The sequence below is a fragment of the Colobus angolensis genome, unplaced genomic scaffold (genome assembly GCF_000951035.1).
Source record: "Colobus angolensis palliatus isolate OR3802 unplaced genomic scaffold, Cang.pa_1.0 Scaffold498, whole genome shotgun sequence".
In the NCBI taxonomy this organism is placed as follows: Eukaryota; Metazoa; Chordata; class Mammalia; order Primates; family Cercopithecidae; genus Colobus; species Colobus angolensis.
Window position 1 is genome coordinate 653543 of NW_012118465.1, and position 26422 is coordinate 679964.

A 26422-nucleotide genomic window follows, 5' to 3' on the forward strand; every position below is an offset into this window, starting at 1 on the left:
TGAGAAAGGTACTGGTTTAGTGGAATGCAGACAGGTCCTCAATTGATTTAGGTGAAAAGAAAGGTCTTGATGGGTCTAGAGGCCCAAGGAATACCAACCCTGCACAAGGGAGGCTTGTTTCCACCCAGTGCAGACATAATAGCACGAGCAGTGCCAAAGGTCTTCCGGAAATTGTATTCTATTCACTGACACTCTTTAGTTGAAAAAATGGCAACCAATTAGGCCCAATTAGGCAAAAAATATAGGGGATGGGTTATAGAGATGCAGGGATGGGTTATGGAACCCAAGGTCAATGATGTAGCTGAGTTTCAGAAATGACCAGAACCAGGACCCAGAAAGTCAGTCACTGGGCTACTGGCCATCTCTTTCTCTCTTCTTTCTTTCTTCCTTCCTTCCTTCCTTCCTTCCTTCCTTCCTTTCTTCTTTCTTTCTTCTTTCTTTCTTTCTTTCATTCTTTCTTTCTTTCTTTCTCTCTCTCTCTCCTTCCTTCCTTCCTTCCTTTCTCTTTCTTTCTTTTTCTTTCTTTCTTTCTTTCTTTTTCTTTTCTTTCTCTTTTTCTCTTTCTTCTCTCTTTCTTTCTTTCTTTCTTTCCTTCTCTCTCTTTCATTTCCTTCTTTCTCTCTTTCTTTGTTTCCTTCTCTCTCCCTCCCTCCCTCCCTTTCCTTCCTTCCTTCCTTCCTTCCTTCTTCCTTCTTTCTCTCTTTCTCTCTTTCTTTCTTTCTCTCTTTCTTTCTCTCTCTCTCTCTCTCTCCCCCCACCCTTTCTATTGGCTTCTCTTTCTGCATCTCTGCAGGGAAGTTCTCTTTTCCAGCAGGCACAAGGCAGGTCCTGAGATTATCCATTAGATCCTCATGAAGAGAGTGACCACTCCTCTTTCATCAGAGAGAATCTCCTTATCCCAGCCGTGTTGCTTGATACCCTGGTCCAGTCTGCTCTCACTGAGGCTATTGGGGGTTCATTTTTATGAAAAAAGATTGTAGTTCTCAGAGAATAGGAAGTCAAGATCTTTTGGGCTGCTTAGACACCTTGAAGATACTCATTGAGGGTGCTTTCTCAGATGGCTTGGGAGTTTTCTAAATATCTATTTGTCATAATTTACCTATCCAGTGTGCTGGAGCTGACTGAAAGGTTGTTATATTCTTAAGTGGGACTAATAGGAAAAGCACATCCAAGATAAAAGTGCTATATTTCCTCTATACTTCTTTGAGTTGCACCACACTTGGGTTAATAGCTCCATTCTAAGCATCACTTACAAAGAAGGAGACTGAGAAAGAGAAACAGAGGGAACTAGGAACTATGAAGGCAGTGTAAACCATGCCCACTAAGGATGAATTATAGGAAGGAAGGATACTTTCTTAAAAAATAGAAGACTGAGGATAAAAGTCCTTTTTGGAAAACTAGACAGTGGTTATGAGGAGAGAGAATCCATATGCTTGGTGAGCAATGTGTGAACATCGTGGACAAGTCAGTTTTGCTCAAGTCTGAGCAACATGTTTGAAGCAGTTTATCTGCCCACACTGCAATGGGCATTGCCTTAGGAGGGAGTTAATGACCTATTGCTATGAGTCTTCTTTTTTTAAATTTCCATAGGTTTTTGGGGAACAGGTGGTGTTTGGTTACATGAATAATTTCTTTAGTGGTGATTTCTGAGATTTTGGTGCACCCATTACCCAAGGGGTGTACACTGTACCCAATATGTAGTCTTTTATCCCTCACACCACCTCCCACCCTTTCCCCCAAGTCCCAAAGTCCATTGTATCATTCTTATGCCTTTGAATCCTCATAGCTTAGTTTACACTTATGAGTGAGAGCATATGATGTTTCATTTTTTTATTCCTGAGATACTTCACTTAGAATGATGGTCTCCAGTTCTATCCAGGTTGCTGCGAATGCCATTATTTCATTCCTTTTTATGGCTGAGTAGTATTGAATGGTATATACACACACCACAATTTGCTAAGAGTCTTCTTCAAGAGGAGGGTTGATGCTGGGGATGCTAAGCAGGGGAGACTTTTGGCATTGGGGATTTCCAACCCTGATTGATCATGCAATTGCCTGGAGGAGTTTAAAAAAATCATAGACTTTTTTTTTTTTTTTTTGAGACGGAGTCTCGCTCTGCCACCCAGGCTGGAGTGCTATGGCCGGATCTCAGCTCACTGCAAACTCCGCCTCCCGGGTTCACGCCATTCTCCTGCCTCAGCCTCCTGAGTAGCTGGGACTACAGGCAACCGCCACCTCACTTGGCTAATTTTTTGTATTTTTTTAGTAGAGACGGGGTTTCACCGTGTTAGCCAGGATGGTCTCGATCTCCTGACCTCGTGATCTGCCCGTCTCGGCCTCCCAAAGTGCTGGGATTACAGGCTTGAGCCACCGCGCCCGGCCCATAGACTCTTAAGTTGGGGTGGGGAAGAATCTCCTGCAGGTGATTCTGATGGTCATCTCAACTTGAGAGCCATTGAATCAGAAGACCTTTAAGGTATGTCCAAATTCTAAATTTTGACGAACTTATCTACACTTACAAGTGTGGCCCCCAGGCTAGGAGCATCAGCATTATCTGGAAACTTACTTGAAATTCCAGTTCTTCAAACCCACCCAAGACCTACAGAATCAGAAACTCTAGGGGAGTGAATTCTAGCAATCTGTGTATTGCTAAATGCACAGGTAATTCTGATGCTTGCTCAAACCTGAGGACCACCAATCTTCAGTATTTATTAGTAATTCTATTTTTAATCTACATATTGGAGTCATGAGTTCCATTGCATTTACCACCTAATATGTTATAGCCAGCCTTACAGGTGGCCACTAGAGAATCCCAAAGGCAAAGGATTCCCTGCCTCCCACTATTTAGGCCCTTGTGTATTTCTTTCTCACATGTTATCAGAGTTAGTCTATGCGACCACCAGAGTACAGCAGATTGATGGTATATCAATCCTGAGGCTAGATTTTGAAAGACAAGGCTTCTGTCCTGCTCTTTCTTGGATCACATGTCCTGGGGGTAGCCCACTGCCATGTCATGAGAACACTCAGGTATCCCCATGGAGAAGCCCATGTGGAGAGAAAGTGAAGCTTCCTGCTGACAGCCATTAGGAACCCAAGGCCTCCAGTCAGAAATTAGGCGACATTGTGGATGTGGATCCTCTAGCCTGAGTCAAGTTTCATACGACTGTAGGACTGGTTGACAACTTGACTATAACCTCATGAAAAACCCTGAGCCAGAATCGCCCAGCTATGCAGCTCTTGGATTGCTGACCCTCAGGAATAGATGTCTGAGATAATAAATGTTTGTTGTTCTAAACTTCTAAGTTTGGGGTAATTTGTTACATGGCAATAGAGAACTAACACTAGACTCTTATTCTCACATCTGCTCTGATAAATTCTACTCTTGGCCATATAGGTGTTCAGACAGGAGACTCCTCAGAGAATATTTTCACAGCTAGAGAAGAAAGTGGAACTTCTTCTTCTTCTTCTTCTTTTTTTTTTTTTAACAGATTTCATTTGAGCTGTAAATCTGCCTCTAGCACTGACACTGAAATTTGGTGAATGCACACATCAATTCATTCTTGGCATTTTAAATGTGTCTATGATCCCTTAGGGGATCCATTCAGAAGCCAGTTGGGAGATATCAGGGGCACTCCTTTAGGTCCAGTAGATGCTTTATTCTGCTTTGGCTGGACATTCTGACTGGGACAATGGGTCAGCCTGAAGGAAAGGTCACATGGCCTTTTCTAGAGACAAGTCAGAAAGAATGACAGTTGCGGGGGGGGTGGGGAGTAGTAGTTGAGGCTGGTGACACTTCCCTTCCTGTAAAAGAAACACAGAGCGAGGCTAATTGGGTCTTAGTCTTTGCATTTTGTATATGTATATGTATGTGCATGCATGTGGGCTGTTCTTTCCATTTACCATCTTGGAAGTCTTCAAAGAATTGGTGACCAGGACCACTGGTCAAACACACCTTTTGTTCGTTGCTTTCCCCTGGTTGTATTTTCTTGTATGGAAAGGGAGCTACAGAGGAGGGATCACAGAACTGGAGAGAGGGGCAGCAAACATTCTGAGTCTCTGAGAACTAAGGCTAGTCCATGAGAAGCTGGCCTGGGTCTGTGAAGGAGGTCTCAGATCTCAGCTCTTAAGATTTCCTTCTGGGATTCCAAGACAGTGTCCTCTGCTGCTTCTTTCCACTGGCTGGACTCTGCCTGTAATTCAGGCAGGAGCCACCAGGTGGAGAAATGTGTAAATGACATCCTGGATACAAACACACACACACACACACACACACACACACACACACACACACACGTTCATTAATAACAAACATTGTACATTTATGAAACTTAGTTACCATTAATTCTCTCCTGGTCTTTGTTGCCTTATCTTTAAAGTGAAAAGGTTAAAGAAAGTGATTTCTAATGCCTGCTCTGATTTTCTAGGATTCTATAGTATTTCAGTTATAACAAGGCCTCTTTTACTTTTTAAAAACGTATAGGTTTTGGGGTCACAGGCATGTTCTACATTCCTTCCTTTCCCACAGTTTACTTGAGCTCTCTTTGAACACCATCTACCACTCAAAGTCAGTTTCCTCAACTTCTCTTTATTTTAAAAATGTCTCTATATTTTCACTTACCTGTTTTTCTTCCCCCCACCCCTTAATTTTGGACACAAACTTTGTGTGCTTTCTTGGATTTCCTCAACTGCCTCTATTTTCTGTTGTTAGGTGTCCAGACAATTCTGCATTTTCCCTCCTTTTCCAGGCTTGATCACACCATGGGATTTGGTGTTGTGGTGAATGGGGACTGGATGATGCCATCCAGAAGCCCAGGGGGATTTGCTCACTCTTGGGTAAATCTTGACTGTTGGGAAATGGGAGACTGGAGGAAGATGGTCAGATAAATCCCCCTCCTCATTCCTGTGAATACTTTATGGTATGATTTCTCCTTGCAACACCTACACAGAAGCCCAGCATGTCAAGCAAACATGTCTCATGAGTGAGCTGCTGTATGTCTGTGATCGTTAATTTTATGTATCAACTTGACTAGGCCATGGGGTGTCCAGGTGTCTGGCTAAACATTATTTCTGGGTGTTTCTGTGGGTGTGTTTCTGGATGAGATATGCATTTGAATCAGCACACTGAATAAAGTAGATTGCCTTCCCTCATGTAGAAGTTCCAATTAATTGAGAGCCTGAATAGAACAAAAAGGCAGAGGAAAAGTGAATTTGCCCTCTGTCTAACTGCTTGAGCTGGGACATCAATCTTCTTCTCCCTTTGAACTGGCACTTCCAGCATTTGAATTCCTAGTTGTCAGGCCTTTGGACTTGGACTGTAGAACTATATTGCTGGCTTTCCTGGTTCTCCAGCTCGCAGATGGCAGATCTTGGGAATTCTCAGCTTCCATAATCACATAAACCAACTCCTTATAATCAATCTCTGTCTCTCAATGTATCTCTTTGTGCCCCCCTCTCTCTCTGTTCTTCTCTCTCTCTCTCTCCATGTAGAGAGAGAGAGATCTATCTCACATATAGATCTATATGTGAGAGATCTATCTCTGTATGTATGTATCTATCTCTATCTCTATGTTGCATTAATTCTGTTTCTCTGGAGAACCCTAATACGGCATCTTCTCAGCTTGGTGTGAAGTTGCCACTAGGATAGCAATGCGTTTCATCACAGGGCCTTGCATCTGCACTTGTCTTGCTTCCATTTATTCCTCACTTTCACTGTCCTGAGCTTGCACCCTTCCCCCACATAAAATGTCAGCACTTCAATCCTTGCCTCAGGCTCTGCTTTCTATAGGGTCTAGGCCAAGACACCTGGCCCAGAATGGCAAAGTGTCCCTCACCTTTTTAGGCCAATTATGCCACTTGAGTTCTCCTTTTAATCTTTTTCTTCCTCCTCCATATTTTATTAACCATCCTTCCATTGTTTTGAATCTTCAACTTCTCTCTCTATATGTAGATTCTTTCTTCTTAGTCTATAAACATTCTCAAGTATGTCCATGAAAAGCAAACATTCTCTTTATTAAAAGCATTTAATTCCATCTCTTCATGAACACATTTCGTATAGAAGTGCACTTACTGCCTGTATTAGTTTTCTAGGGATGCCGTAACAAAGTTCCAGAAAGTGGGTTGCTTCAGACAACAGAAATTCATTCTCTTGCAATCTTGGAGACCTGGCTTACAAAATCAAGATGTAGCAGGGCCTTGCTCCCTCTGAAGGCTCTAGGGGAGGATACTTCTTTGTCTGTTCCAGCTTTTGGTAACCCAGGAGTTCCTTGACTTGTGACTGCATCACTTCAGCCTCCACCTCCATCTTCTGTCTTCTTTCTGTATGTCTGTGTCTTTACTTGGCATCTTCCTCTCTCTTACAAGGACACAAGTCATACTGGCTTAAGGACCACTCCTAATGACCTCATTACACCTGCAAAGACCTTATTTTCAACTAAGGTTCTATTTCTAGGTACTGGGATGAGAATTTTGACATATTTTTGGTGTGTGTGATTTAACTCATAAGACTGCCTTAATCTCCTTACTGCTAACTAATTCCTTGGCTTTGTGTATTCAGTTTTCTTTCCACAGGTTTCTCCTTGTATGGTTCCTGCAAAGGTCATCAGTGCCATACTCAATGGCTTTTACTCATTCCCCATCTTTGTGACTGTCCTGCAGTGTTTGTCATGATTGCCTTTTCCCTCCTTCCTGTAGATCTTTACTATAGTACCTGACATCCCAGTTACTGTGCACACCTGTGGCTCTTCCTGTCTTTCAGATTGCTCCACGTGTGCCCTCTTCTCTGACTTTTTCTTCATTCCCCATCTCCAATTCAGGGTTCATTTTTAATGCTGAGGCCTTGGTCACATTCTCTTCTTTCAACACACTATTCTCTGGCCTCCTCCCGACCTTCATGCATCAGTGCTCTCTTCTAAGTAGGGAACAGATATATCTCTCTGGCTTGACTGTCTCCTGAGCTCAGGGCAAGCATTGCCATCGAAGAACCTCAAAAGAAATATATCCCAAGCACAAGACATCCTCTTTACTTACACACACACACACACACACCACCTCCAACCCCATACTACCGTCTGTCTATTTTCTATTTTGCATGCATCTATGTCAGTCTTTGTGATACTGCTCAGAGACTTCAAGTACTTGTGATATTTTGAATGTGGATAGACTCCTGAAGGAGTAGGTGGAATTCATCTAGTAAAATGTGGCTTATTGCCATTATTGTGACCTAATCTTTAGATTCACCCTATTGAGGCCTAGAGAAGTTTGATCTACACTCGATTCCATTGTCTGAGACCCTCAAAGCAGCACCAGAGCAACCATATATATGCAGACAACTTAGGGGTATTAGTTTTGTGTACTGCATATTTGAGTACCCCAAAATTTGTATGTTGAAACCCTAACTACCAGTGGAGTGGTATTTGGAGATGGGGACTTTGGGAGGCTATTGGGTCATGAGGATGGAGCCCTCATGAAGGGATTAGTGCCCTTATAAGAGAAAATATGAAACTGCTTGCTTCCTCTCTCTCTCTCTCTCTCTCTCTCTCTCTCTCTCTCTCTGCGATGTGATGACACAGCAAGAAGATGGCCACCTCCAAGCCAGGAAGAGGGCCCTCACCATGCTCCTGACCATGCTGGTTCCCTTCAGCAGCATGTGAAATAGATGTTTGTTGTTTAAGCCACCCAGTCTATTGTATTTTTGTTACAGCAGCCTGAACCAACTTGTACAATTAAGTAGCTCCAGGCCTAGTTTTAGATCAAATGAGACCTAAGGGCATCCTTGGACATCTTTTCTCTCATAGGTAATTATATGATCTTGACATTAATTCTGCATTTTTTTCCCCCCAAAGCCTGTGGTAGAGAGCCTCCCAAATAGCCAGCTTCCTGTAAATGTGGCTGAGTGGTGGATTTGCCTGGCTGCTTCTCTTGGTCAGGAAGCCTGAAAAACTGGCACTAGAGGATCTGTAAATGGGGAGCTGCTGCAGCTTCCTGCAACTCACCTCCCAGATCCTTCATTCCCTGCCTAGCCAGAGAGCATCTTAAGGGTGATGTTTAGGATTCAGCATTGAGGTAAACTCAGGGATGAGCTGCTTTGAATCCTTCGTTTCATTGATGGAGAGGCAGACGTTCTGAGACATTAAGGACCATCCCCACAGTCCCCCAAGGTCTTCTTATATGGCACCTGCCTTTATTTACTTTCTTTTTAGAAAAGATCGTATCATTCTTAGATGCCCGTTCCTAGGGTGGGCAGAGTGTGTTGCCTGCAGTGTGTTGGTGGGGGATACAGTCCCATTGCACATTTTCATCCTGTGACTTTCACCTACAGCTCTGTGGAAATGCTGCCTGGAAGAAAAGCATATCAGGGTATCTTTGGAGAGGTTGCCGTGGGTGGATCCTTGGGGTCTAGAGGTCTCAGCAGAGAGACGAAGGAAAGAAGGAGTGTTCGGGGACAGTCATGTGTTGGGAAATCCAAAGCCTTTGTGGGTTATCTCATGTGTTCATATGGAACCCAAGAATTCTCAACTATTCTCGAGGACTCTTCTTGGACCTTACAAGGATCCGTGCCTTCCTGGATAGCTGAAAATTGGTGTCAGTCACATTTTCAACAGCTTTTATTGGGTGCCTGCCTCTGTGTCTTGTATTGTCATAGCCGTTTACATACAGCAAGCCAGACAAGGAGTGAAGAATTTATGTCATTTGTTATTTTAATTTATTTGTGAATATGTGTGGGGGTGGGAGACTGGGTGCTAGACATGGGCTGAGGTCCAGGCTAGGCACAGGGAGCTGACAGCTGCAGGACATGCTAATTGGTCTGGGAAGGCCTTTGGAATCTAGGAAATTGGCTTTCTGAGCTGAGGCGGGCTCCAGGCAAGGAGGCAACAGGATGCAGGCATCACAAAGGGACCGGGGATCTCCATGTACCCAACACCTAGGTCTCATCACTCGGAGAAACATTCTCAGCTCTTGGTGACCTTGTCCTCCCTCAACACGATACTGCATATGGACTCATTTGACAATTGCCACAAAGGCTTTGGCCTCAGAGGCACATTAAGGATATAATAGTAGGAAAGGGAGGCTTGGGGAGCCAGAGTGTCACCCACACAAAGCCGCACGCATGTTCCTAGCAGAACCAGGATACACTCCCAGGCTTCCTGAGGCCACATGTCCTCCCTGTGGCTGCCTGGTCATTCCCCTTCACCTAGCGGCTGTCTTACTCCCATGTAGAACAGCAGGGCCCAGTGGCCACCTGCACCTCGCCATTTCCTCCAGCTCTGTGCTAGAAATGATGTAATTAGGAAAATCATTTGCTTGTGGACCTACTATGTGTCAGGCACCTACTGAACAGTAGCATTTGATGCTTTCGATGGCCTTACCAGGTCGGCACTGATCTGTTGATGCTGCAGTTGAGGAGCTTTACCTTAGAGAGGTTAAATAGCATCCTCAAAGTCACCCAGGACATACTGTGCTGCTGGAGGGGCTGGGATGCAGTATGGGAGTGTGACTCCCTGAGCATGGACCACACAGGCCACCTCGCAGTCAGCATGGTGAGGTGAAATTAGATGAGGTAAGCTTGCAGCTCCTTGGTGCCAGCCCTCTCACAACCAGAGCTGGGCTGCAGCAGGCTCTGCCCCAGCTTACCTGGGCAAGCGAGTGAGGACTGCACGGCTGGCGAGTGATACATGGAGAGCGTTGCCGCCTGCCTGACAGGAAGAAGATAAACAGCTCCCTGTTAAATCTCACTTAATGCTGATATTTATAAATTTATTCAGCTTGTGTTTACTGAATCGAGAGAATGCCTAATAACATAACGTGCTTCATCTCACATGTTCCTACTAATGAGAATGCAAGTATTGCTTAATTTTTTTTTTAACATTTCATTTGCTTTCCGCTCACTCCACCCTGTTCTGTTGTTGTTGGCTTAGAGTTTAATTTGTTGCTAAACACTAGAAAGTTTGGGCTTTTCAGGTATTAGTGAGGAAAGAGCCAAGGTGGGTCTGGGGCAGTGGCTGGACCAAGGCCTCCAAACTGTGCCCTGTCCCACATGCAGTGCTTGGTGACCATGGAGTTGGCATACCCAAAGGATGGGCCATACTGAGGGAAAATGAAAGCTTTGGTATCCTCTGCTGTATTTTGGGGTGGCTTCGTGCATTGGGTCAGGGTTGCAGTATTTGGGGGCTTCGGGACAAAAAATTTAGAGTAGAGCAGTGTCCTTGGCTTTGAACAGACAGGAGGATGGACAGAATGACCAAGGAAACATAAGCAACATTTGCGGGGTGTGGTATAGCTGTGTGTGAGGATGTGTGTGTGTGTGAGAGGGGTGGAGGGCTCTGTCTCTACCTTTGTTTAATCTGCTTACTGAGTTGTTGTTGTTGTTGTTGTTGTTTTAGAAATGCTTTCCCTGGCTGCTTATCGCCCCAAGGTCAACTGTGCTGGCTGCTGCAGGTTCAGTTCTGGGGTACCCAGGGCAACCTTCACCAGGCAGGAGGAGCCCTTGGAGTGGGGCAGGGAGAGATGGCAAAGAGATCAGCAAAGCTCATGAGGGTGTTTGGGAATGCATTTGGCAAAGAAGTAAAGTTGGAGTGAGCCGAGATGGTCTGTGCTGGGTTTCCTTGAGTGGGGTAGGGGGAGAGGGGAATTAGGGTGCCTGGCCTCAGAGACCAGGTGGACAATGAGTTGAGTGGGGTTGGGGGGCACCAAGTAGAATTCTAGAGCAGGGAGGAGGAAGGACGCGGAGAGGCTGTCCAGTGAGGCAGGACCAGGATGGAGGCACACATGGGGTGGGAGAATGGAGGGAGACTAAGTCTGATTCGGGGGAACAAAAACAGAATCTGGGGTGAAGCAGTGGAGGAACTGAGATGGGATGCAGGCCTTCCACAACCTTTCCCTCCCATCCCACCACGTCCTCTGTCTTCCCAGCTCCACGTCCTCATACTCTACATCCACTCAGCACTAGATTTTCTTTTTGATGTCTCCTTTTTCTTCTCCTCTTCAACTAACCATGTTGAGGGACTGAAGCATTCTTTCTAGTTCTAAAAAACATATAACCTTAAACATAAAAGTTGGGTAGAATAATTCATACTTTCCCATCAAATGCTGTGGCATATCCAAACTTATAGATAAGGTATAAATGCTTCCTTATAATTCAGCTGATTGTCCACCGACCCACACCTGTGTCCTGTCCTTGCGTGTTGGCTGGAGGAGAGACTGTGACGAGCGAGACCAGAGTTCCCGCCCTGACCCCTCAACCTTGGATGCGCTATGGGCCTCCTGGGGCCTCATGGCCAAAAACTCTGGGCCTTCTAGCCCTGCTCTGGAGGGCAGCACACTGTGGTCTGGGCATCTTCTGCTGGGCTGGCAGAGCAGGAGGCAGACTAGGCTGCTGGAAGTGGCAGCTCTAGGGCAGTTCTCTCTGCCTTTATATGGTTTGAGAGGCAGGACAAAGCTGTCTTCCATGGGGCCTGGTATCTCAGGAAAGGGACTCATGCCTTTTGACGTTATCCAAGAAGCTGGGATAGGCCTGGGTTGGGCAAGGATGGAGGCCCCAGTCAAACACCAGAGGCCCAGTTTTTCCCAAGGGCAGGGAACAGATAATGTACCAAGTTTCAGTTCTGCCCATTGCTGGGTTTGTGCCCTTGACAGAGTCCTCTCCCTGTCTGGGCATCAGATTCCCTGTCCCATTAAAAGTAGATTGACACTGAATAACTAACGCAACCTCTGCAATTCCATCTATGGTCAAATTCCCACGACCACTTGCCCAGACAAGCCTAAACCATGGTGTCTTCACCAACACCGTCCAGATCTGCAGGGGCTGACACAGACAGCCTCGGGAGGAAGGGCAGCTTTCTTTACTGGGACCAACATATTGGGGTCCCTCTAGTTTGCTTCTCTGAGGGTTGGGGCACAGGCAGATGTCGTGGACATCAGAAGGTTTGAGTAGCAAACACCTATGTAAGGAGTGAGTTGAGAAGCCCCAAACGCAACCTCTGCTGCTGCCTCCTGTTTCCGTCCACCCCCCACCCCTCCACCAACCCATTCAGTCCTCTTCACGTGCAGCCTGTATCCCCATCCACGCTGATACCTCCAAGGCCTATCAGGATGGTCAGCATCCCAGCTGCTTCTGTCCCGCTGCAGCAGCAAGAACTTCCTCTGAAAGCGCCTCTGCATGCCTCCCTCTGGGCGCAACTCTGTTTGGGGCTCCTTCAGGGGAGGGGGATGGGGGTTCATCCCTTTCTTTTGTGCTGCCTCTCCCTCCCACTTCCGCTCCCCTCGCTGCTCCGGTGACCTTTCACCCCTCCCTTGGACGTCCCTCAAAGGCAGCTCCCGTGGTTAATAACTTCGGCTGGCAGCCCCACACAAAGCCAGGGCCGGAAACCATTGTCCCAGGGACAATGGCCGAGCAGCCCAATAATGAGGTGGCCACAGTGTTGTCCGACATCCCACGTTGCCCTGGCAAAGGGGGAGGGGCAGCGGGGCTCGCCATGCCCTCGCCTCCTGGAGTTGAATTATTCCCCTCCACATGGTGGTTCCTCTTTCTGAGGCAGCACCAGGCACCTGTGCCCTCCGGTGGCTGCATTTCCCTGGGACTGCATGCTGAGGGGATGTCACCCAGAGACCCCGACCCCCCTCAACACACAGCATCGTTACTTTGCCTCATTTTTCTGCTCCCATGTCCCAGGGAGCCCGTCAGCACCGCAGAGCAGGGCAATTGATCGGTTCTGGCCAATCCATAAGGGAGGGGAGATCTCAGCCTGCCGCCCGATGGGAAGCATGTGGCACTCTGGAAAGAGCATGTGCTCTGGAGCCAGAGGGCATGCGTTCAAGGTCTCCCTTCTACCTTCCTAGCTGTGTGACATTGGGGCAGCTCCTTGACTTCTCTGAGGCTCCACTTATTAATCTATAAAAGCAGAGGTGGGATGGGACCTGAGAGGAGGACTCTCAAAAGCAACCACAGAGGTGAATATCTGTGACCTCCAAGAAGTCGCCATGCCCTTGCCACTCTGGTGGGTGACTCAAACTCTTTGTGAGAGTGGCCTTGCCTCAGTAGTAACTTCACTCTTTTTGGGTAGGTCCACCCCTTGTGTTCCAAACCAGACCATCAATGACTGAGAGACATAGTGTGTTGCCTGCTTTCCTCTCTCTGTCCACCTTTTGCCCTCTGCACAGTGCTGGGCACTCAGACAGATCCCAATGCAGCAGTATGGTAAGAGTTGACTGCTAACATCTGCAAGAGGCGCCCAAGCAGTTCTCAGCCCTACTGCCCATTGGAATTTCCTGGAGAGGCTTAAAAGATACCCAGAAATTTTGACCTAATTGGTATGGGCTGTGGCATCAGGTAAAGATGCATTTATTTATATCCTTAGAAAATGTGCCAACTCAGACTTATTCCTGAGCACAGCCCCTTCCTTGGGGGAGAAATACAGTATATTTTAAGAGAGCCTTGATATTCTTAAATACACTATTCTTTATTACAGCTTTACTGTATGTAATGATTTAAATTTAGGGGTAGTTTTTTAAAATTAATTTTATTGAGGCATAGTTTGCACATACTACAATATCCCCATTGAAAGGGTACGGTTCATGAGTCTCGACAAAGGTATGCATTTATGTAACCACCACCCCAGTGAAGATGTAGAATAATCCACCATCCCAGAAAGTTCTCTTGTGGGCATGGGATTTTCAAAGCTCCCCAGGTGATTCTATGGTGCAGTGGACTCTGAGCACCATGGAGACTCACTCTTAAAAATCTCTGCTTTAGAATCTCAGAGAGGTTGTCCAGGACAGCACTTGTCACACTTTAGCATGCATCGCCTTGGATCTGGTTGAATGTCCATTCCATCCCAGAGTGGGGCCTGGAACCCTGCATTCTTAACAAGCCCAAACCACACTTTCAGGCTTTGATCCAAGTCTCTCATTTTGGAGGTGAAGGAAATGGAGGCTGAGAGTGTTGATGTGAGTGGCTTGCAAATCCTGATTTTGAAGCTCCTGGACTAATGACAATCACATCCCTTGCCCTTCAATCTCTTTTTTGATGGCCACCCTAACCTGGAATCCTAAACGAGAGGCATGGCCATGATAGTACCTCTCTCCTGTTTCCCTTCTGAGTGTTGTCCACTGCTTCCAGCCTATTCCCATCTGCCTTGTCCTGACTTGAATCACCTTCCTGGGGAAGGGCCCCCTCCTCTGCCTGTTTCTGAACCAGCACCTACTTTTTCCCTATCAACAGCTCCCTTTCCTGGTTCATTCCATTCCTTAATATGTATCAACTCAATTTAATAAGCAAGTGTTTATTTAGCAATAGAACTGGGTCAGACCCTATCATGCCCTTGAGGAGGAAGGGCATTGACTTAACAGATAAGACAATTAAATAACAGGATATATAAGTGAGGAGAGACCTTAGTGACTCCCCAGCTTAGTTCCTCATTTTGTAGGCAATGTTTAAGAGAAATGACCCAGTCCTACTTTCAAGGAGTGTGCTATATGCTAGGAGGTACACATAGCATAGACCCATGGAAGAGGAGGGATCTGAGAAGGACTTTGAAAAAAGTGTAGGAGAGGCTGTGAGAAAACAAGGCCGGTGTCCTGACTGAGGACAGGAAGGAGGCATTGCAATGGAAATTGGGCCCCATTTTCTTGGAGGATTGGCAAGAGGACCTATGGACGGGGCGGCCCACACAACTGCTGGAACCTCAGACAGTTTTCAAGCAGATTGACCTTCCTGCTGGAACACAGCAGATGAGGTGAGGTTCTCCTCTATCCGGGTCTGTCCTTAGCACCTTATGCAGGGTTTAACCCCCATGGACATAAACAGGGTGTGTGTCTGGGATGCCTTGGGGATTAGGTCCCATGAGCACAGGGACCTGGAGATGCTTCGTCTAGAGAAGGGAAGGTTTGGTTTGGGAAACATGGGAGTAATGTTTAATATTAGATAGGCGGTCACATGGGATATTTAATTAGCACTGTGGAATTTAGAGAGAGGCAGATTTCACTTCACCGTTGGGAAGTACTAGGTTCTAACACACCTCCCTGCCCTGGAAACAGATTGAGCTACCACAGATTGAATCCCTTGGGAGGAAGGAATTTCAGTCCCTGAATGTGAACAGCTGAGACTGGATGAGAACAGAGAGATGTCAGATGCCCAAGCTTCTGTGTCCACTCCCCGAGAGTCCACTAGGGGAAGCCAGTCATCATGGTAGCCTCAGGTTCATCTTCATGTCTGAGGTTCAGCCCCAGAGCAATTTCCCTGTGGCCATCTGGCTGGGAGACATGTTTCATTTGCCTCCCAGAGGAACAGGCACCTTATTTGCCTCCCAGAATAGATCCACATCCAGAAGAATGTAATGGAGACAGGCAAGAACACAGAAGATTGCATAGATTTAGGAAAGAAGATGGCAACAAGGTTCTGTTGGGTTGCATCTGAGGAATCTTAGGTACCTAAAAAAAATAGGTCTGGAATTAAAATAAGATGTTAGTGTTGAAGGTATAGAAATGGGAGTTAAAATGATGGCATGAGGCTTATCTAGGGAGATCATGCAGCTCCAGATGAGTGTGGACTGAATGTCTGGTAGGGTTTTGGGGAGGATGAAGTGAGAGTGGAATTTGGCCACGATCAGCCCTTACAGTCGGCCGGAGCCCTGCCCTGGCCAGCTGTGTGTCCTTGGGTATGCCAAGGTGAAGTTTCCTCTTCTGCATAACAGTGAGATTGTCCACAAGAGATTTAAGGTTCTTCTAGCTTAGACACTACAGAATTTACATCTTAAGATTTTAGGGATTCAAATCAAATTCCAATCCAGAAGCAGATATCAGGGCTGATCTGGGCCATTTCAGGAGAATAGCAGGGTCAGTGTCCAGAGGGGCTGGTCCTGGTGGGAGGGCCTTGAGGAAGGGAGACAGAAGAGAAGGATAAATGTGATTTGAGGTGGGAAAGAAAAAAATCGGACTGTCCTCAGTCCCTTCAGTCAAGCATTGCAGAAGCTGTGTCTGCCTGCCAATTGTCTGACAATCAGACTGAGAATGTCCCCACAGGACCTCACGGGGGTTGCCTGGTCCATGTTCCACAAAGCAGGAACAACTGCTGGTTAATTATGCAGACACAAGGTGACAAGTGCAGCTGTCTCTAGAGTTAACTCTCAAGGAGCTGCAACTTTTACAGTTAGCTCCCAGTCAAATGTAGGGGACAGGCTTTTCATGGTCCTAGGAGAAATAGGTCTACTGGGCTTGTCCAACCCAAACCCGGTCCCCTCTATCACCCCCAGGGTTGCTTGGCCTTGCCTCCGCCATGCCTGACACTGGCTTTCTGCTGGGAGGAAAGAGCTTGCTCTGTTGCTGGCTGTGTGGAACACAGAGGGAAGTGGCAGACAGTCTGGGCCCAGCACTTGGGTATCTTACTGTAGCCATGCGAATCATCTCTCCAGTTCAGACCTGCCCCTGGGAAAAAGAGCCCAGACCTCATCACGAATGCTTTCTTAGGAAAAAATGAACAGCTGGAGAATGCTCCTGATCAGGAGGCCTGAAGGATGCTGGGATGCAGCCTTCAAGATGGAGCAGCCAGGATGCCAAGTATCCCTCTCGCCCAGATCCAAAGGCATTTTTTCTTACTGATCCATATTGACCTCAGGAGATGTCTCAACACAGCACCCCAGTCAGTGGAGGTGCCACATAAGATGAACTCTTAATCATCTCTAAACTAGAGAGTTAAACTCAACACTAGCAAATGACTTTGGGTTTATGTATATGTCGTGTTTCCTCTGGCAACTGCACAGAATCATCTCTAAATATCACGTCTACAGTTGGCAGGAGTGGCATGTATAATACAAAATGTCTGGTGGCCCTATTGTCACAAAACCTGTATAAAAGTAATTCACAAATGGTTTTTTAGAACTGATGACAAAAGGTTACTCGTTATCACTTTTCTACTTAATTTCCTAAAAGGGCAATTTGAAATCACACTGGGATTCTCACAATTTTGGTTGACACTCAAGTAAATTGCAGCTACTTGTGAAGCACTTTTGAATGAATACATGAAGAATGAACAAAATGAAAGCTCTTCTGTTGCCCTCAGTGTCACTGGTGTTCTGTATTTCTTCCTGAAACCTTTCCATTGCTTTAAAAACCTTTCTAAAGTGAAAGCTATCTCTTTATAAACTGCAACATACCAGTGATGAGTTTTTACTGTGGAAACATTCTCTATGCCTGCAAACCAAATCACCCACTCTCTTTTCCTGGGAAGCACATCTTTCTCAGAGCAGAGCTTTGCAAAAAGCGGAAACCAAAGCTTCCATGAGGTGATAGTTACAGCTGCTCTCTCTTCCTGTTGCCTCAGGTGCCAAGGTGCATAGGGGCAAGGTGGCAAGGCCTAGCTTGGGCAGAACTTGTTGGTCATTATCTTTGCAAACTGACTTTCTGAACAACTGTGGCTTATTTCACTTTGGTGTACTTCTACTCAACTCTTCTCTAGTACGTTTTCCTTCCTAACTGCGTTTGCTCTGACTTATGGTAAGATCTGAGTGTAGTTTCCGAGATGCTCTATAGGGTCAACAATGGGGTGTGTTGTGAGGCTTGATATAAATGCAGGCAGCATGTGGCATGGTGCACACTCAGACCTGCCTGTGGGAGCCAACAGCATGGTACACACTCAGACCTGCCTGTGAAGGCTTGGCATTTAGGTAAGCAGCATTCATACATCCTCCTGAAAAGAGCCACCAGCGTGAACTTATTGTTGTTCAAGGGTACCATGGACTCTAGGTGACCTTTGGTTTGCTAGTAATCCTGTCCTTTCCTTTTCTGCTTCCTGCTTCGGTTGCAAAGCCATCACTCCCCATCACCCCTGCCCCCAGCCCCCAACAGGAGAGAAGGGTGGAGCTGGAAGGTTGGTGTAATGAATTCACGCTGAAGTCTGAGATTGAGGAGTAGGGTGGAGGAGAAGAAACACTTTCTGAAGAAGGCACCAGGCATCACAGAATTCTACATGCCTGAGATGGAAGGAGAACTAAGGAGCATCCAGTCCAACTTCCTCATTTCAATAAAGACAAAACAAAAGCCAGAGAGGGGAGGTTGCTTATAAAGTTCACAGAGCTCATTTTTGAGAAAACTAGGACTGTGTAGTTTGGGTCTTCTGACATCCAATCTCCTACATGTCCATGTCTCATGCTGCTCCAGGGTGGACCGTGAACATTAGTCAGACAGTCCCCTGAGAGCTTCAGTAGTCTGTGAAACCTGAGTCTCAAGGCTGAGAAGCTGGTGGAAGTAGCCTTGGGTTTCTGGGTAAATGCTCTTTTATCCTTTTCTAGGCTCTACACTCCCATTGAACTGGAAGATTTTGTGCATTTCAAGATAGTTTAAAAATATTTACCATGTTTCATTTAATTCTAAAACCAATTTGGGGTAGGACTATTATTTCCATTTTATAGATAAGAAAACTGAAGCCCATCCAGAGATGGTGAGTAGCTTATGTAAAGTCATAGTAGAGCTGAGAGTTGTAAGTGGCTTGTAAGAACCCCATGCCTGGGTCCTTGGGCTTCTCTTGCTGGCTGTCCAGCTGGGCCCTGCTGCACTTGTTAGTTGCATGAGACAGTCTGCATAGATGGTTAGGGACAGCTTCGCAGTAGGAGAAGGGACTAAGTGCTATAATCTGTTTTAAACTATACGAACTTATCTCATTTGGATGTTTACTGGTTTCCTACTTCTTCCAGGGAATTTTAGAGTTTGCGTCATTGAATTCCTAATGAGGGATTTCATCTTGTGCACTGAAAATGACAGTCTTGCTGTCATACAACCTTGGATCTGAGCCCAGCTCTACCACTTAAAAGCTGTATGACCTAGGGAAAGCTACTTAGTCTCTCTGAGCCTCTGTTTCTTCACAGGGAAATAAGTGTGCAGGAAGTTTATTGTGGAGTGTTTCTGGGAGCAGAATCTGCTGGGGAAGAGAAGGAAGTAGAGTTGGACAGAGGAAGAAGCTGAGCAGCAATGTAGGTGATGCAGAGCCCTGAAGCTGGATGGCTCTGCAGAGTGGTACTGACTTGGGGAGAGGGGGACCAGGCCTTCAGAGCCCCATATTGCCCACTCATTGGATGTGGGACTTGACCTTGATTGAGTTGGCTCTCTATAAAGAGTAGTTCAGAGAGGTCCAAGAGCTGGGAAATGAGTCCTTTAATCTTGATGGGGGATCAGGGTGAAGCAGCACAGCGTCCACTGTAGTATTTGCAGTGTTGTTTTAGGATTAAGTTAAATGATTGGAATGAACAAACAGCACAGAGACTAGGGCAGAGAACGTGCCTAGTTGACAGTAGGGCATGTTCCTACTGTCAACGTGGCCTCCTCCCTGCTCTTCACTCCACTTCTTATTCTCTGGGAAGGAACCTCTGCTTGATCTTTCAGATATATCTACAGGGGCCACAATCCACAGATCTCACAGAGAGCTCAGAGGACCAAAGAGAAGAAAACCCCACCAGAGAATTTGCCTCCATTCAACAACCTAGCCTGACCATCTTGCTGCAGGGGCATGGAAGTGTGTGTTTATGCCAGGGGTGGTGAGAGGGGTTTGGGTGTCTCTGCCAAATCACTTACGAGCTTTTTCAGACAGAAACCATGTCTAATATTCCATTCTCATTTCCCAAATAGTACTTTTGCTTAGTGCTGCAGGTCACAATGGGTATTTGTTAACCTGATTTAAACCTAACCATATGGAAGGATTATTTTGTGTCTGTGAGGCTGACACAGTAGTAGTCATAGCTGCCTCATGCCAGGTACCCTACACATGATTTTCTGTAATCCTGAGAACCCTTCATGTTAACTGCTGCTCCTGTCTACCTTATACAGATTAGAAACCTGTAGCTCAGAGCAGCCAGGTTACAAGGCCAAACTGATCCCACTGTTAAGTGGAAAAGCTGGAACCCCCTCCCAGGAGTCTGACTTGTGCCATTCCTATGCCCCAGTGCCTTGCTCTGTGTCCTGTATTTCTCTCTTTTCAGGAAAAAGAAGGTAGACCTGGGTGTTCTGTGTTAGAAGAAGAAGCAGAATTATGAAATTCATATAGCTGACTAGCCTACCTACAAAGGAACTATAGGGGATAGTGACCCAGCCTGTTCATCTTAAGGGGGTTGGTGGGAGATTGGCAGCAGAGGGGAAGTCTCAGCCTGGAAGAAGGAGAGGAGCTGAAATGAATTTGTGAAGAAGCCTGTGGATCTTCCTCCCCAGAGACCACTACAAATAGGACACAGCAGCCATCAGTGGTAATAATCAGTGGTTCACTGCTCATCAGAAACCGAGGTAGGCTGATAAAATATCAGCTAGGGTCAGCCCAGCTGTCCCACTTCAGGAAGACCTGCTTTGGGAAAACACGAGCTTGCAGGCCAGGACAGGTGGGGTGGCTCCTTATTTAGTCATCTTAAATTTGTTTATTCTTCTTAGAGACCTTTTAACAAGTGCATTTCCCTGGTGCATTAAAAACTGGACTTGGTCCATGTATAATATATAACATTGCAAAGCCCCACCTACTGCCTAAGGTGTGTGTGCTCACATGCTCTGCAAGTCATTGCTCTGTTTCTGGCACTTTGGTGTCCTGGTTGCCTTGAAATCCATGACATGTCTGAACAGGTGTGCATCATGGAGCCCTAACCTTCCCCACGGACCCTATCCTGAGTGTTGGACCAGGTGATGCCTGCTCTTACTGCTCCTCTTTTCAGGCTCATTGCTCTGCCCCCTCTCCCCTTACCCCTGTGATTGGACCTAGGTTGCTTTTCTCTAGGGCTCACCTTGGTTTCTGTATGCATCTCATACTTGCAATTTGGGTTTTGTCTACTCTGTATAAAATGACTCCTTTGATCAGGAACCCAGACACACTCATGTCAGCTCCCAGGACCGAGAATGGACAGGGGATTCAGGGGCTTAGAGGAAAGAGGGCTGCCAGAGATGTTCAGACCTCACCTTCCTGACCCAGTCTCTGTCATTTAGCTTGAATCCTCTCATCCGCAAGTTGTTTGGCAATGTTTGCAAAGGGTGTGGCACACACTTGGAGATCTCCATGAAAGATGGCTGCTGTTGTTGCTGCTGCTGTGATTTTTATGATCTCATGACTACAGGTCCCCTTGATGGCTGGATGGTGAGAGAGGAAAAGCACAGCTGTACCAAAAAGACAGGAAGAAAGAGGTCCCAGGCACAGCATATCCCTTCAGGGTGGTGGAAATGGACTTCTGCAAAGTATTGCTGCTGTTGCTGCTGCAGACTTTACAAGAATCTCATTTACCCTGGATCCTGGGGCGCATGCTGCTGACAGCTTGTTCCAGGTCATATGTCTGGGAGTTCCATCTAGATCCTAAAGCAAAGACCTGGCATTCTCAGGCCATTGACAGCATTCTTTAAAATTTGGGTGGTCTTATCTCCAATGAAGAGATCTTTCTCCATGATTAACAGATGGCTTGCAACTCTCAGAAGGGATAAAAATTACAAAGGAGCTCAGGAGTCCAGACCGTTTGCATAGAAACAATATAAATTGTCCTTAGATTTCCCTAATCAGCCACTCACAGTATAGCTAAGACGCTGCACATCTGTGTATTCAATGAGATGAACAAGCATATAATATTGTTGCTGTGTGAGTAATTAAACAATGCATCTGAAAATTGAATATACTAGTTTTTGCATGTACCCTGAATGCTGACCTCTTGAAGAAAGAGAATCAATTAAGGGATGTTGAAGGGGTAGACTTTTGAGGAGACTCTGGAGAAGGATGTGGCATGTTCAAGGACTTTTTAGGTTGGTGGCACCATTTCTTTATGGCATCTAATTCCACCTTGCTTCTCATTGATTCAGACAGATCACTTGAGCACTGCTCTTGCATTTATCAGTCATTATTAAGGTCAATTTTTGGCTCACAAATAGAATGGATAGAGGGAGAAGATGGTGAGAGAGAAAGAGAGAGAGGAATGATGAGAGGGGAAGGGTAAAATGAGAGGGAAGGAAGAAAATGCACAGATTTCTTTGAAGATACTAACCAGTGGTTGATTTGTTAAATAAAATGGTTTAGGGTTTTCTGCTGATCCTGAAAGAGAGAGGCAAAGAGGGAAGAAGGACAAGATGTTCATTTGGGGAAAAAAGGAAGCAGTGGAGAATAGGAGTGAAGGCAGTTGGTTACCTGTGTCTGCCATTAAGGGTGCTGTTCACTCAGGACACCCTGGCTCAGTAGGTCAGTGGTGGGCGGTGGGCAGCTGGTAGCTGGCAGAAGGAATGAGACACTTATAAGATCAGGTGTTTATGATTTGAGATGATATGTTCCTGAAGGTCAGGGTCATGTACTGGGGGAGGGTGCAGTAAGGGTGGGAGTCAGCTATTCTTTTTTTATGATGATGATGATTCAGGTGGATGTCATCCTGTTTCATATCAACTGATTGATTAATGCTGTCCCTTCACCCATGACACATGAATTGAGCTCCCACTATGGTGTGGTTCCTGGGGTATGGTGGTGAGTATAAACAGTCACAGTGTCTCTTCTCAGAAACCTGTCGTCCACTGGTGGAGATAAACATGAATGAAATCATCACACAAATGCACAGAAATCTGCATTAGCGATAAATGCCATGAAATGTGAACGATGACAGAGGGATTTGACTTGATCCTTTCTGCACTGAGGCTTCTCGAAGAAGCTGATGCTTGCACTGAGACCTGAAGGGTGACAGGAGCCGTGTGGGCTATGAAGGAAGAACAGTGAGCCAGGCAGAATGGGCAGCAGGCTCAGAGGCTACATGGTGGGAGATATAGCCTGGTGAGGAAGTGGCTCTCCAAGAAGGGAGCAAAGCTTGGGGAGGGCGGGCCTTCAAGGGTAGGTCTCCTTCAGAAGGTACAGATGAGGAAACCGAGGCTCAGAGAGGTGAAGCAATTTAAGCAATAACCCACAACTCAAAAGAACCAGAGCTGGATTCAGTCCTCATAGCTTGGGAAGGCTGTGGCTCCTAGTTAACGTTTCTCACCTATTAGGGACTTTGTTCAGTGTGAGTGCTTGGGAAAGACCATGGTATTATTCTTCATTAAAACATTAACAATATTATGTATTGCTAATCAAGCATTGAGAATAGGCATATAACACCATATTATGTCTTACACAAATACGAGTGTTAATTAAATATGTACATAATAACCAGTCATGTCCTCGTTTAACTTGCTAACATGTGTTTCTGGAGTGTTTCTGGTTAGTGATATCATAACAGCAAAAATGACTACTGACTGCTCTACCAAGTTGAAAAGAAACTTCCAGTAGCATGGGCAGGTGATCACTGTGGCTGCCTGCAATGCTTTCTAGGGTTGTATACCTGCAAATCATCATCACTTTACACAATAGATGCAGTCTAGAAAACTCATGTCTAAGTTGAATTCGGGCAACTCAAACCTACAGGTAACCTGAAGAATCCTTTCCTTCAGAACAAAGTTTGATGCATTTATACATTTGTATAACACGTTTTCTCAAAACAGAGCCTCCTTATAATATGTTGACAAGTTATTTACTTCTCTTTTTTTTTTTGAAATGGGGGGTCTCATGATGTTGCCTAGCCTAGTTTCAAACTCCTGAACTCAAGCAATCCTCCCACCTTAGCCTCTGAAGTAGCTAGGACAACAGGGGCACTCCACCACGGCTGACTTCAACTCACATTTGAAGGCTGACTTTTGGAACATTATGGCAACTGTTTTGCAGTCTTCATAAGTGAGAAGCTGGTAGGTGTATAGATTGGAAGTCTACATGTATACTTTGGTATTTTTTAACCTGGTAGTTACTACACAGAGTCTACAGCTCTAACTAGAGTGACTTTGGCTTTCTGTACTGGCCTGGAAGCCTTCTTGGCACAGATGACACAGAATAATGGAAGCTGGGTGGCTGACCTTCAAGGATTCCGCCTGTCCAACCACATGCAGCATCTGTAATGGACTTCTTTCTTCCTAGAAGGATGTACCTTGTGCTAAAAACCACTTCCTACTGCAGGGTCACATGTCCTGCATTGGTTCATCAGGCTTTCTGCTCTCACCTGAACAGTGTCTGGCTCCTTTTACCTCCCCGACTCCCAGACTCATCATCTGTCTCCTCTTAGTTTTTGCCTATGGTCTCTGCCTTTCTGCTCAAATGCATATCACTTGCTGGCATGTTCTTAATGCTTCTTCCTTCACTTCCTCCCTCCACTCTCCCTCCCATCTTCCTTCCAGCCCTTCTTCCTCTCTTCCTGTCCTGTATTCTTCTCTACCTCCTCTTTTCTTTCTTCCTTTCTCTCTTTCCCTTCCTTCTTTCTTCCCCTCCTCAAACATTTATTGAGCACCTAATCAGTAGGTTTTACAGATTAGGACAAGGTCAGGTCAGCTTTCAACCCCCACTTTGCTCTGGTCAACATTTTGTTGCTCCTCTTGGACAAGGTGAAGTTATTGATAATTCACAGAGTGACTATCTAATTCTTCCTTGAGGGGTGCTAGGTAGACCTGGCCCAGGGACTGAATGGGGTAGGGGTCTAGATGTTAGAAAAAGAGCTCTGAACACAAGCAGACCTGGGTTTCAATCCTGCCTCCCCTAATTACCGGTGTATGACCTTGGCAAGTTATCTAAACTCTCTGAGCCTCAGTTTCTTTTAGTATAAAATGTTGGTGAGAAAAATTCCAATCTCCTAGAATTGTTAGAAGGATTTACTGACACAAAGTACAACAATCATCTGGCACATAGTAGGTGGTACACTTGATAACTCTTATTATGAATAGGGTGGCATAAAAATAGAAAGATCTTGAGGGTAAGCCTAAAAGATCAGCAGAGTTCTATCAAGTCCAAGGGGAAAGTGGAGAATCAGGAACAAGAGATGATCCCCAAATCTGAGATGAGACAAATAATGAGCAGATTAAACTTGAGAAAGGATGGCAGGCTCCAGCCCTGATTCACCGACCACAGGTTGCCTGGGTTCCAGTGTGGTTATGATGGAGGTCTTTTAAGGGGAGAACATAGTTCTGGATTTCATTTATAGCAGTCCTTACCCCAAGAAGCCCTCACAGTCTGATTGACCTGTGTTCTTCCAACCCCAAGATTGTTTTACGTTTCTCCATCAGTTATTTTTATTTCAATCAGAATAAGTTTGAGTCTATGTCACTTTGACTAATATGACACTGGGGTTACTAGTCAGCAATTTTGTTTCTAAAGCTGAACTTCCACTTGGCTCACCAGTAGCGTTGATCTCAGCAGGTCTCAGGTTTCACACTATAAAGTTGTGATGGTTTTATTGACCAATTAACATAGGTTAATGATGATTGTTTTTATGAAAGTTGGTGGGTCGCCCTCTGGACAGCAGGCTGAACAATGTCATCTCAGTCTTAATCATAGATCATAAAATGTTAGCTCTGGAAGGGTCTCAGAAGCCATGTAGTCCAACCCTCTCGGTTAACAGAGGAGAAAACTGAGGCCTGGAGAGGCTAAACCCTGGATTCAAATGGCCAACAGGATTGAGAGAGACATGGAAACACCCAGAAGAATAGGCATTTCTCTTATATAATTCCATCAAGAGGCTCTCATCTTTTTCCATAACCACAAAACTTAGCCCTTCCAAATGCTAGGTGCAAAGATGATGCTGTGATGGGATTTGTAGGGCCACCCTTTGAGGAAGTGGATATTTTAAAGGCTAGATGACCTCTAAAATTTTGATCAACTTTGACATTCACTGTAGGGCATTATGTGTATGAAATACAGGATACTATACTATAATAATTTACTTTTTTGTTTAAATTATTTCTTCTGGAAGGAAGCTCCTCAAAGAAAGAAACTGTGACACATCTTTGTTTCTCCTGTAGCCTTACATATACCATGTTCTTGATAAAAGATCCTCTGATTGCGTGAATGGCTGGAGATTTTTTGGAAGCCTGTGATGAAGAGTAGCCAGGTCATTGACACAGAGGGCAGGGTGAGTTTCAGAGCAGAGGAGACTCTCATGTGGTCAGTGACACTTAAGAAAGATCAGATGTATGTGGAGAGGGTGAAGGATTTGCGTTAACTAGAAATAATGGGAGACGCAGTCTAAGATTTTTTCTAGAAATAAATAAAAAGAAACTTTCCAAATCCCATTTAGAAATTCTGTATAGACAAACTGTGACATGGTGCCACCTTGAGCGGGAAAAATAGGTTTTACAGATTAGGACAAGGTCAGGCAAACAAATATCCCAAAGCCATGCCATCAGCTCGAAGCAACTCTGCCCCAGCCCACTGCTCTTCCTAGGCCTGGCTCACCCCTGCACGTGGGACAAATCCTTACCCTGCTACAAAGAAACCAGCATGGGAATCCGAGGTCCACCATGTCTCAGAAAAAGGAAGAGAAATGTGAGAATACATTTCCGGCCGGGCGCAGTGGCTCAAGCCTGTAATCCCAGCACTTTGGGAGGCCGAGACGGGCGGATCACGAGGTCAGGAGATCGAGACCATCCTGGCTAACAC

The 26422-nt window shown here is 45.7% G+C and overlaps 1 long non-coding RNA gene across 1 annotated transcript; it reads left to right on the forward strand.

The window, feature by feature from the left end:
- The first annotated feature begins 14395 nt into the window (after positions 1–14395).
- On the forward strand, positions 14396–17043 carry LOC105524291. The gene is made up of 2 exons (XR_001003734.1): positions 14396–14729; positions 16245–17043. It is a non-coding gene; the product is annotated as an uncharacterized LOC105524291 (long non-coding RNA).
- Positions 17044–26422: the final 9379 nt, after the last annotated feature.